This window comes from Mytilus californianus, unplaced genomic scaffold, assembly GCF_021869535.1.
Source record: "Mytilus californianus isolate M0D057914Y unplaced genomic scaffold, xbMytCali1.0.p SCAF_10, whole genome shotgun sequence".
In the NCBI taxonomy this organism is placed as follows: Eukaryota; Metazoa; Mollusca; class Bivalvia; order Mytilida; family Mytilidae; genus Mytilus; species Mytilus californianus.
This window is the reverse complement of record NW_026262582.1, coordinates 55011482-55025517: the sequence shown is the minus strand read 5'-3', so window position 1 is coordinate 55025517 and position 14036 is coordinate 55011482. Positions and strand designations below refer to the sequence as shown.

Genomic DNA, 14036 nt, shown 5'->3' with positions numbered 1-14036 from the left:
CAAATGCCCGCAGTAAGACACCTGCCTCTTCCTTTTTGAGTACCAGTTTTAAAGTCTCTGATTTGACATTGGCATGATTGGGTATTTAAAATATTGATAAAAAGAAAGGTTTAAAATTTTGATAAAACAGTAAAATACCCTATTACAATTTTGATAAAACAATAAAATTATCCTTTTAAAATTTTGATATAAACAGTAAAATACCCCATTTAAAATTTGATAAAACAATAAAATGACCCATTTAAAATTTGGATAAAAACATTAAAACATCCCAAATTAAAATTTGGATAAAATACAAAAATATCCCCAATTAAAATTATTATAAAAACACTAAAACAGCCCTAATCAAAATTTGGATAAAAACAGTAAAACATCCCCAATTAAAATTTGGATGAAAACAGTAAAACATCCCAAATTCAGATTTGAATAAAAGCAGTAAAACATACCCAATTAAAATTTTGATAAAAATACTAAAACATCCCAATTAAATTTTGGATAAAAACCATAAAATATCCTCAATTAAAATTTGATAAAAACAAATAAAATGACCCATTTAAAATTTGAATAAAAACAGTAAAACATTCCCAATAAAAAATTGATAAAAAAAAATAAAATACCCAGTCCCTTTAAAACATAATAAAATGACCCATTTAAAATTCGAAAAAAACAGTAAAACATCCCCAATTAGAAATTGGGATAAAAACAGTAAAACATCCCCAATTAAGTTTGGATAAAAACAGTAAAACATCCCAAATTAGAATTTGAATAAAAACAGTAAAACATCCCCAATTAGAATTTGAATAAAAACAGTAAAACATCCCCAATTAAAATTTGGATAAAACGGAAAAATATCCCCAATTAAAATTTGGATAAAAACATTAAAAAATCCCAAATTAAAATTTGATAAAAACAAATAAAATACCCAGTTCCTTTAAAACATAATAAAATGACCCATGTAAAATTTGGATAAAAATAAAACATCCCCAATTAAAATTTGGATAAAAACAGTAAAATATCCCCAATTAAAATTTGATAAAAACAAAAAATACTCAGTCCCTTTAAAACACAAAAAAATTACTCATTTAAAATTTGGATAAAAATACTAAAACATCCCCAATTAAATTTTGGATAAATACTAAAACATCCCCAATAAAAATTTGGATAAAAACAGTAAAATATCCCCATTTAAAATTTGGATAAAAACCGTAAAATATCCCCAATTAAAATTTGATAAAAACAAATGAAATACCCTGTCCCTTAAAAATACAATAAAATGACCCATTTAAAATTTGGATAAAAACAATAAAACATACCCAATTAAAATACCCTGTCCCTTTCAAATACAATAAAATGATCCATTTAAAATTTGGATAAAAACAATAAAACATCCCAAATTAAAATTTGGATAAAAACAGTAAAATATCCCCAATTAAAATTTGATAAAAACAAATAAAATACCCAGTCCCTTTAAAACACAAAAAATGACCCATTTAAAATTTGGATAAAAACACTAAAACATCCCCAATCAAAATTTGGATAAAAATATTAAAACATCCCCAATTAAAATTTGGATAAAAATACTAAAACATCCACAATTAAAAATTTGGATAAAAACAGTAAAATATCCCCAATTAAAATTTGGATAAAAACATTAAAACATCCCCAATCAAAATTTGGATAAAAATACTAAAACATCCCCAATTAAAAATTTGGATAAAAACAGTAAAATATCCCCAATTAAAATTTGATAAAATCAAATAAAATACAATAAAATGACCCATTTAAAATGTAGATAAAAACAGTAAAACATACCCAATTAAAATTTGATAAAAACAAATAAAATACCGTGTCCCTTTAAAAAACAATAAAATGACCCCCAATTAAAATTTGGATAAAAACAGTAAAACATCCCCATTTAAAATTTGGATAAAAACAGTAAAACATCCCCATTTAAAATTTGGATAAAAACAATAAAAAATCCCCAATTAAAATTTGGATAAAAACAGTAAAACATCCCAATTTTAAAATTTGGATAAAAGCCGTAAAATATTCCCAATTAAAATTTGATAAAAACAAATAAAATACCATTACCTGTTAAAATTGACAGTGCCACCGCGCTCTGTCAAACTGAGCCACCTTGCTCAAAATGAGCGGTCGCACTCAGTTTGTACCAGTTATAGCGAATAATTGGTATGTATGGTAGATAAAATATCCCCACCCACCAAAAGTTTTGACCGAGCCGCCTCACTCAGTCAGTTTGTACCAGTAATAGTAGATACTTGGTATCCGTATGGTAGGGGACGTTACTATACCTAGAGCAGAGGTATAGCATCTGTGAACCCTAAACACAGAGAGCGGCTTAACTTCCCAAACTTTTTACAAGTATCCAATGCTTACTGATAAGTAACATCATTATCATGTTTTTCATGTCAGTCACTGAACAAATTTTATAAAATGTAGATACTGAAGAACCTACTGCAATAATAACATAAACACCTTGATTCTAAGTTTCCTGTGGTAAATAGTGAATATTTTTTTCTATAAAAAATTTACTTAGTAGTCTAGGTCTGATTTTCATGAAGGTTTTCATATGAGATTGAAGATGTGGCCTTTGGGTAAACACAGTGTGACAGTAACTCAACAATAGAGTAAAACCAGAAAGATATGAAAATGTCAAAATACAGTCTTTAACAATAAACGATTATAACTACTAGTACCTAATGGTATTTGAATGTTATATGGTGATCTTTTTTTTGTATTGAAATCCATGATAATCTATAATTCATTCATTATCTTTGATCTTAGCCTTTAGGGATAGTTGTCTCAATGGCAATCCTACCACATCTCCTTATTTTTATATGGCTGAAAGTTAACTGTAGTTTTTTGTGTTGATAACCCATTGAGTTACACTTTCAGGCTAACAAATAGACTTGCAAAAGACACCTTGTGTGGAATTTCTCGAAGCACATCTATCAAGAATTAGTATATAAGAATTAATTCTGTAATAAGTGTCACGAAAAAAAGAAAGAAATTTGTCTATCTTTTATGTTGTTTTTATAGATTCAAGGTAGAAAACATTTTTATAATTCATTTAATGAGCACACATTCTTCATTTCATACACAGAATTTACGGTCTTAAACATTAATTCTCTTAAAATCTGAAGAAAACAGTACAAGTTCTTCAAGTCTTTAAATGCATACAAATTGTTGTCGCATCCAATTCTTTGCCCATGTATGTCTTCATATGAAAAATGCCACATTTAAGTCATATAAATGCTAGTCAGTTTACATCCACATAGTCTTTGAAATAAACAATTAAATATTGATTATTGTCTCATGACTGTTAAGGCTTCACTTCTAATACAATTCACTTTATTCAAAGATGAAGTCTTGACCACTGTGATTCCTCTTCAAACAAAATAACTTGTTCTGAACTTCTCTCAACATACTGAAAAGTAAAAACAACATTTATAGTCCTTAAGTATGCTATTTGTTGGAATTTAATCAGCTTTAGATGAAACATTCTTAGGTTCTGATGTTCAGTAGTTGTCGTTTGTTGATGTGGTTCATAAGTGTTTCTCGTTTTTTATATAGATTAGACCGTTGGTTTTTCCCGTTTGAATGGTTTTACACTAGTAATTTTTGGGGCCCTTTATAACTTACTGTTCGGTGTGAGCCAAGGCTCCATGTTGAAGACCGTACTGTGACCTATAATGGTTTACTTTTATAAATTTTGACTTGGATGGAGAGTTGTCTCATTGGCACTCATACCACATCTTCTTATATCTATTATGAAAAGTTTAGTTTGAAAAATTTTTAATTGGCAAATGATTGTTGAATAATTGCAAAATACAACTTTTAATGTCAGATAAATGCAAAAGGGGAATAAGGGGGAGGTCATAGGACATGTACATAGAAACTAAAGACAAAATGAAAAATATTTTATATAAACTGTTAACACAGATATGTCTCGCCTTTTTGTAATTTTGATAATGCAAATGTTGAAATTAAAATAGCAATACTTTAACATGTAAGTTATGCAAATATTTAAAGTCAAAGAAGGGTCATGGCTTAACAATCTCCAAGGAAATGAGATGTACCAATGTTAATACAACTGCATACCAAATACCATTGACTTATCATAAGTCGTTCCCTTTAAACAAACCTAAACACAAACATTAACTTGTAAACTATGTAAAAGTTTCAAAGTCAATGAACCATGATGAGGGGGTGGGGCTATACAATCTCCATCTAAACGAGACTTGCAAATGCCAATAAATTTGCATACCAAATATCATTGACTTAACATTAGCGGTTCATCTTAAACTGATCTAATCACAAACTAATACATGTAAACTAAGCAAAAGTTTCAAAGTCAATAGACCATGACTGAGGGGGCAGGGCCAAATATTCTCCATGGAAATGAGATGTGCTTATGGTCATTCAACTGCATACCAATTAACATTGGCCTACCACTAATGGTTCCCCTTGAACTGACCTAATCACAAACTAATACATGTAAATTAAGCAAAAGTTTCAAAGTCAATAGACCATGACTGAGGGGGCAGGGCTAAATAATCTCCATGGAAATGAGATATGCCAATGCTAATACAACTGCATACCAAATATCATTGACCTACCACTAGTGGTTCACCATAAACTAGACCTTATCACAAACTTATACATTGTTGACACCGCCTCCACCGATGCCTGAAACAGCATACCCATGTCTCGCTTATTGACTCCATCAAGGCGAGACAAAAACAAGAGTGCACATGCTGAAATGTCTTGCCTGTTTTACTTTATATCATAGAAATTCATGTTTAAAGTCTGTAATATGAAGGTTTTACATAAACTTATAAATGTCCTATGTAAATGAGGTCAGGGTAAGATGAACCATGCCAGACAGACATGTACACCTTACAATCATTCCATACACCACATACTAGTATAGTGATACAATCACTAATAGTACCTACCTTATCTGAGAAACAGAATACACCACAAAATCTTAACATTGACCAATGACCATCAAAAATGAGGTCAAGGTCATATGAATGCCAGACGGATATGTATGCTTTGCAATCATTCCATACACCAAATATAATTGACCTTTTGCTTATAATATCTAGGAAATAGACAAAACCACAAAAACTATGTCCAATGAAAATGAGGTCAAGCTCAAATGAAACCTGCCAGATTGACCTTACAATCATTCCATACACAAAATATAGTTTACCTAATGCTAATAGTATCTGAGATACAGACTTGACCATGTCACTTTAACCTCGATCAATGATCAAGGAACCCAAACATACCAAACATAGTTATCCTATCACTCACAATAAGTGAGTATTTCACTTGAAAAAAAAACCCTATTTTTTAGTATAGCAAGCCGTTTTTATATTATTCAATCTCAAGATATCTTATGAAATTAAATATATATCTTATTTCTTAATGAGATATCTTATTTAATTTGAAGTTTATAAAATATCTTATACACTTTATAAATCTTGTTAACTTTAAAAGATAATCTTTTAAACACAATTAGACATCATATATAGTTAATAAGACATTTTATATCTTTTTAAAGATATTTTTTAAACAAATACTATCAGATTATTACATGGCATTTTTCATATCAGATGTATTATCAGCCCAAGAGCCGAAGGTTCAAGGGCTGATATTGTGATATTGACCGAGGGCTAATACATCTGATATGAAAAATGACATGTTATGATCTTTTTATCATATGCTTCAACAATGGAGCAAAATAACATTTTAATATATTGATCCTTTTAAGTGGTTCTTAAGTGCAAGGTAAAAAAATAAAGCATACTTACAATCATATAAGACTTTTATTCCACTTTAATGATATTATGATAAAATCATCTTATATTTAGTAAAATATAAGTGAAATTACCATATGTTGTTAATAAGTTTCCGTGGGAGATAATCTAAAATTATTATTCTTTTGAATATACAAGACTTTTTGAAAAAAAATTGATTATCTCCCATGGAAACTTCCTAGCAACGTATTGTAATTTCACATATATTTTACTGAATATAAGATGTCTTAATTCAAATGATGTCTGATTCTTCTGAATATAGAAGACTTTTCGAAAGAAAAATTGTATGAAAGCTTAGTTTGGACATTTTAATAGCAATTCAAAATTACTACCTATTACCTTTAGCATGACAATTACAATAACATTTGTATATAAATTGTTAGACTGATTTTTCATAATATCAGTGAAGTGGAATTAAAGTCTTATAGGATTATGAGTATGCTTTATTTTTTCACCTTGCACTTTCACGACTTGACTGTGGTTTGTTCAAATTTCTGACCAGTTGAACAGTTTGGTTTTATAAAACAAATTGCAATTTGGGTCATAGGCAGTCAGTTTTTATTGGTGGAGGAAGCCAGAGTGCCCGGAGAGAACCACCGACCTTCGGTAGGAAAACTGACAATCCCTTTTAAACATATTTGAGATAAATACTAGAAATTTGACAAAATAAAAAAGGTTTTGAGCTATCTATAAACATTTATAATTTAGAAACGTGTATACAAATAAACCAAAATATTGTTTGAACTTAAAAACTATGCTTATGATACTATCATTTTATAAATTTTAGTACAGATTGAAAACAGATTGTAAAGGGTTCAGTAGAATCAGTGTCCCGCCCACAACTACTGCTGTCAGTGCAAAAGTTTAATGTTGACTGACAAAAACCTGATTCCATTTTTCAGTAAAATATAGTAAATAAGTAAGAAAAGTCTTAATTTTGCTCAGGGTATTCTCTCTTGATTATGAAGAAGCTTCTGTCCAATTTAAAAAAAAATAATTCCATGGAGGTTTTTGACAAAGTTGTTTAAGTTTTGAAATCTTTATAATCACAGACTGTACCAAAATATTGACTGCAAAAAAGATATGCCAATATTTATTAGTAAAATACAAATTAAATGGAGTGGGGTCAAAATATTGACCCTAGATACTAATTAGTATAATAGTACCAGGTAAAACATGGAATCAATAGATATTATGTCCAATTAGGTAAAATATGGGAAATGAGCAAACAATTTTAAATCTTAAATTTATTCCTGAAATTAAAATGGAAATTCTTTTTAAAACATGTAAACTATGGCAAGTATAAAACCATTGATTACATATATATATATATATATATATATATATATATATGTCTCTGACAATGCAAACAATCCAAAGCCACTGAATCAGGACTGAGACGCAGGGCCAAATAATTTCTATGGAGAAAAGAAATGCTAATACAACTTAATACCAAATACCATTGACTTATTATAAGTACCAGTAGTTCCCTTTAAACTGGACCAAACACAAACTTTAACATATAAGTAATACAAACGTTGCAAAGTAAATGAACCATGATGAGGGAACAGGACCATATAATCTCCATACAAATAAGATAAGCAAATGCTAATAGGATTGCATACCAATATGTTTTAACAGAAAAAGTCTGATCTGATAAAAGATTTTGAATGAAATTACTAATGAAGAATGTTTCTATTTCTATTGAAGTCTCCTGTGTAACAACTCTTTATATGAAGAATCTGCAGATGGTTTGGCGCAAAGCAAATTTTATGGCCATCACCAACAAATCCTATTTTTCAGTGATAGTTCCTCCCCTCTCCAACAATTTTTACAAGATTTTCAGAAGCTACATGCAGTGATCTATTATTTTTTAAACCATCTTGAATATGTATGAAACATTTGCCACATAACAATAAATAGGCAATGTCGGGGCAGCTGTATAGCTGACTATATGGTATGGGTTGGGCTCAATGCTGAAAGCCATATAGTTGTTGCTTAAATCTGCATTATTTGGACTCTGGTGGATTAATTGTCTCATTGGCAATCATACTGTACCACATCTCTTTAATTTATGAAAATTAATAAAAATCAACCAATCAAGTCTCCTACCTCTAAACTTTGCTTTAAGTCTTTTCTGATGTATGACCTCTCATTAACTAATTTAAAAATTCATAACTGCTTTTCCTTATGTCATGCATTGGCTATCTTCATATTTCCTTTCTTTGCATTTAACTTTGAAGATTCTCCATTTGATTCAGTCGCTACCTGCAAAACATGAAAACATGAATTAAGATTAACAAATAAGTATAATTTTTGAAAATATTTATATACATAGTGCACACGCTGAAATGTCTCGCCTACTTTATTACCATTGATTTTATGTTGATAGCCCTAAATACAAAGTTTTACTACAAGTATCACATTAATTTATCATGATCCAAGAAAATGAGGTCAAGGTCAGATAAACCAAGCCAGAAATACATGTACATCTTAGAATCATTCCACACATTGAATATAGTTGACCTATTGCTTATAGTATACAAGAAACAGACCAAACCATGAAAACATTATATTGACCAATGAAACATGAATATGAGGTCAAGGTCAGATGAACCCTGCCAGACAGACATGTACACTTTACAATCATTCCATACATCAAACATAGATGACCTATTCCTTATAGTTTAAGAAAAACAGACCAAAACACAAAAACTAAACATTGAGCAATGAACCGTGAAAATGAGGTCAAGGTCAAATAAAACCTGCCAGACTGAAATGTACATCATAAAATATTTCCATACACCAAATATAGCTGACCTATTGCATACAGTATTAGAAAAATAGACCAAAACACAAAAACTTAACTTTAACCACTGAACCATGAAAACGAGGTCAAGGTCAGATGACACCTGCCAGTTGGACATGTACACCTTACAATCATTCCATACACCAAATATAGTAGACCTATTGCTTATAATATCTGATATATGGACTTGACCACGAAAACTTAACCTTGTTCACTGATCCATGAAATGAGGTTAAGGTCAAGTGAAAACTGACTGACAGGCATGGGTACTGTGCAAGGTATGCACATACCAAATATAGTTATCCTATGACTCATAATAAGAGAGAAATAAACATTTCAAAAAATCTTAACTTTTTTTTCAAGTAGTCACTGAATCATGAAAATGAGGTCAAGGACAAAGGACATATGATAGACGAAAACTTCATAAAATAAGGTTTCTATATACAAAGTATGAAGCATCCAGGTCTTCTACCTTCTGAAATATTAAGCGTTTAAGTAGTTTGTTAATGCCGCCTTGGCCAACGCCGCCACCGGATCACTATCCCTATGTCGAGCTGTCTGCGACAAAAGTCATAGGCTCGACAAAAACTAGGTAGTTTTGGTAGTATAATAAAAATTAACACCTCAGGTCAATAATTTTTATAATGACCATTGACCAATAATCAATACAAAAAAGGTTACTCTATAAAAATAAGGAGATGTGGTATGATTGCCAATGAGACAACTATCCACCAAAGTTCAAATGAAGTGGATGTTAGCAATTATAGGCAACCGTTGGCTTTCAACAATGAGAAAAACTCACACCATATAGTCGGCTATAACAGGCCCTGACATGAAAAATATGAAACAATTCAAGTGAGAAAACAAATATGACAGGCATGAACCAGCGACAACCACTTAACTACAGGCTCCTGACTTGGGACAGGCACATAAAAAATGTGGCGGGGTTAAACATGTTTGTGAGTGCTCAACCCTCGCCTAACCTAGGACAGTGGTGTAACAGCACAACATAAGAATAAACTATAAAAGTCAGTTGAAATAGGCTTAAATCTGAGGTCCCATGTTCAGGGAGTACCACACTCTTTGCACGTTAAAGATCCTTCTCAACAAGCTCTTTTTGAGTGGTCCATAAATGACTGGTTGTTTGGCAAAATTATTTCATACTGGTTTTGGCTTTGATATATTTCTCTGTGGTTTATAATTTAACTATTTGGTAATTTGGTTTTCATGGTCTAACTTTTGTCTAAAATCTGTTAGTATTCATGCTTTGATGAGTTGAGCCTTTTTTCAATTAATTTTTTATAGTGTGTCCTTTTATGTCGTATTGTTACACCACTGTCTCAGGTTAGGGTGAAGGTTGGCACCAGATAAAACGTTCAAACCAGCTGCATTTGTTTGCACCTGTCCTAAGTCAGGAACCTGATGTTCAGTGGCTGTCCTTTGTTGATGTGGTTCATAAGTGTTGTCCTCGTTTCTAGTTTTTTATATAGATTAGACCGTTGGTTTTCCTGTTTGAATGGTTTTACACTAGTCATTTTTTGGCTCTTTATAGCTTGCTGTTCAGTGTGAGCCAAGGCTCCGTGTTGACGGCTAAACTTTGACCTATAATTGTTTACTTTTTACACATTGTGATTTGGATTGAGAGTTGTCTCATTGGCACTCATACCACATCTTCTTATATCTATTAACTCATCAGATCAATACAAAGCAGAAAAACATCAAACAAAAACACAGACTGGACGTGGCAGGGTATAAATCCGTCCCTCATCCCATACAAGAAAAAAGACACTAAGTACAGATCTGACAGTACTCGCAGTTACTGACAGCTAGTTGAAAGCCAATAACAACTAATAAAAAAAATCATGTATCTAAGACAGTGGCTGATCCAGAAATTTTCATAAGGGGGGGCCCACTCCAGTCATACTTCAGTGATTCCCTAAATAATCATCCATATTTTTCCACAAAAGGGGGGGCCCGGGCTTGCTAAAAAATATATTATAGCCAAGCTTAAGACACGTTAAGAACAAAAACACACTGTGTGACACATATAAACAGAATACAAAACCTACCATGTATGAGGTACAAAGGTCCTGTATACACAACACTCGGGAACCTATGGTACTACATCATGTACAATACTGGAATGGTTCAATATCTGTAATTAAAAAATAATCTTGACTGATGTTTTTAACAGTTTGTGTATATACAAAAATATGTCAACATACAAATTATCATTTTTCATTTATTTACTTTTACGTTATTACTATTGCTTCTTTTTGCTAATACTGAGATATTCATTTAATTTGGCTTTAATACTTACAAAATGATTATTTTGACTGTGTCAATTAGTTTAACTGATTTAACCATTGTTTTATATATATGTTTTACTTTATGTTTTTTAATCTTTCATTTGCACCTTTATTCTGAAATCATTCATTTTGACCATCCATACAATACATTGATACATGTGTATCAGTATTTTTTTTATGTAGGAATGTGAGATATTAATTAAGGAAACTGACCTTATTTCATAAAATCAAAGTTGTACACCAAATATGAATACAAATTATACCAAGGAACAGCACAGCACCACTCAGTTCAAAATATAAACAAATTCTAACCAAACAAAAGAATTTCCCTCCAAAAAAGACATATGACTTAATTAACCAATTGTCATAAAGAAGAGAGTTTTCATACACAAACTAGTAAAACCCAGAGAGTAAGCAAATACCCAATCGATCAAAACTCACTGAGCTATGAAGAAGTCTTACAATAAATATAACCACTGATGCATGACTAGAAATTACTCAATAAGTACTAAGAATTAAAAATATTAACTCATGATCAGATATATAATATCAAAATATCAAAGTATGATACAAAAAACCAAAGTATCCAAATTAACATACTACCACCAGAGACAAATAATACATTATTTATTTATTTGTCTCTGCTACCACATATAAATTAGATGAGATTGATAAACGTTCTGTTGCAAGCATTTCATGCACATTCAGGATGCAAACACATTAATAGAAAAATCAATATAAAGTGGACTGACCTCGATGGGAAAGAGGTAATGCCAACTCCCTTTGAATTAGTTTAATACACCATTGCAAAATTTACTAATTAAGTTGGGCCAATTCTCTTAGAATTTATTTCACACCAGTCATTTTTAAAAAAGTCTTCCAAACTTCACTCAAATCACAGTGTGACAGATTCATACTACATTTTACTTCGAGTTTGCAACAACATAAGGGAGTACTTCTGATTTTTCAAAAAAAAAACATTTGCCTTTGAATATTGAAAAAATTAATAAATTGTTTGCACCAAAAATAAACAAACAAAAAAATGTTCTGAATATCTGACAAAAAAAATTAATTGTTGTGAATAGCAAAAATATAATTTTTGGGCACGAAAGACGTCAATTTTATTTTTCACCTCAATTCTTAACATTCAAATCCTTAGTTTGAATGTGTTGTTCAGAAAAGTATTTTTATTTGAAGTTAATTTACTAACTTCTTTAATAAAGGATATGAACAATGTGCTGAAATTGAATGAAGGTGTGGTAAATGTCAATGAGACCATAACAGGCATATCCAAATAAAGTTCCATGTAGTCACAAACATCTTCCCCCATTTGAATCTCTAGATCCACTACTGATGCAATATTTTATTTATCAATAATAATGAATGAAAAAGCAGGATATTAACAAAGGAAAAGTGTAATACTCTTTTAGATTTCTGTATTGTTGTTACAACTATCAGGGGACTTTACAAAAAAGGAAACAGACAAATTCATAGTTAGAAAGTTAACAATAACAATTTTACTGTACCATTGAACAGGACAAAACCAGATGCAAATGGTGCACAATATGTGATGAAAAAAATGAAAGAAAACATTGCTTTTTCAAACTGATATTCATCAATTCAAACAGGACAACATGTATCACATTCGTCATAGAATTTATTTTAGAACATCCAACAACAAACTTTTATTGCATTTACTAACTTTTTGGCTTGAGTTTCTTCCTTTAGTCTGCTTGCTTTAATGGGCATTTTTTCGTTGCTAGGAGCAACTATATGTTTAGCCTTTTTCAAGCACTGTAATAAATAAATGTGATATAAAATTTCAGATTTTAACATCTGGTAGTATAAATCTTACAAATGAGCAAAATGAAGAAATGAAGCAATTATCTAGGTATGTTTTTGATCATATAAAAAAGACCAAAAGTTTCCTTGTTAAATCAAGTGTGTAAGCTGAATGTAGTGATCCACACACACACACACACACACATGCATGTTTTATTTTCCATTTTTTTTTTCCTTCTTCCTACCTTTCCTTTTTCTAAAATGTTTCTTAATACATCATCATATTACAGATGTTTGATTATATATTGTGTAATAATAAATTTGATATTTGCATGCTATGAAATCTATTGTCTAATATTGTATCTTAGGAGAAGACGAGTTGGACTAACTTGTGTCTAATCCTTTTTGTGAGTTTTTTTTGCAAATAAAATATGTATAAACTAAATATAAAATTTCCATTCGTTATCATTCCAAAACAGTAAATGGTTTACTGTTCATTTACATATATACAGGAATTTAGTTAGTTGCTATGTACAGAAACTGTTGCTAGGAAATTTTTTTATATAATTTTCCTTAATATTTCCAATAAAATTTCATTTAAACTCATACATTGGAAATATTAAGGAAAAGCAAGGATTTGTATAGTCACTATACAAATCCTTGGGAAAAGTTTATAATTTTTATACCTAAACATAGGCGGATCCAGGGGGGCCCTGGGGGGCCCGGGCCCCACCCTTTCTTAGAAAAAATTTGGTTGATTATATAAGGAATCAGTGAAGCATGACTGGAGCGGGCCCCCCCTTATGAAAAGTTCTGGATCCGCCACTGCTAAAACCTTAAAATTTCTTATTTAATAAAAATTTTCTTTGGTTGCTATGGAAATCTCATGTCTTGCTGATCATTTTTGCTTTTTAAAGTTTTATCCATCTTTGGGTTTCAAATATTCGGCTCTGATCGTTCCTGATGAAGGTAAATCCAAAAAACTGCTTCAGACGCATGACATTTATAAAGTGTTGTTTTCATTTTTTACAGCACTGGGTCGATACTTCTGCTGGTGGATCATCAGTCCCCAAGAGTATCATCAGCTCAGTAGTTAGTACTTCGTTACTGACATGATTTATAACAAACCTTTCTAAAATTGTCTGTTTATAAATTTTGAAATTATAAAGAAACTAAGGTTTCAACTCCCAAAGGCAAAGTTGATCTTAGATGGATTTGCCTATTTTTTTTTAGGTCCTTTTTGGTCATATAGCTCTTCAACTGTTTCAGTTCTTAAACATCCTTGGC

The 14036-nt window shown here is 30.8% G+C and overlaps 1 long non-coding RNA gene across 1 annotated transcript; it reads right to left on the bottom strand.

Annotated features, from left to right (window-relative positions):
* Positions 1–3027: 3027 nt before the first annotated feature.
* LOC127718949 (uncharacterized) lies at positions 3028–10869 on the bottom strand. Its single transcript, XR_007990051.1, has 3 exons — positions 10728–10869; positions 7962–8117; positions 3028–3448 (listed from the first exon to the last, which is right to left on the bottom strand). It is a non-coding gene; the product is annotated as an uncharacterized LOC127718949 (long non-coding RNA).
* Between the last annotated feature and the right edge of the window lie 3167 nt (positions 10870–14036).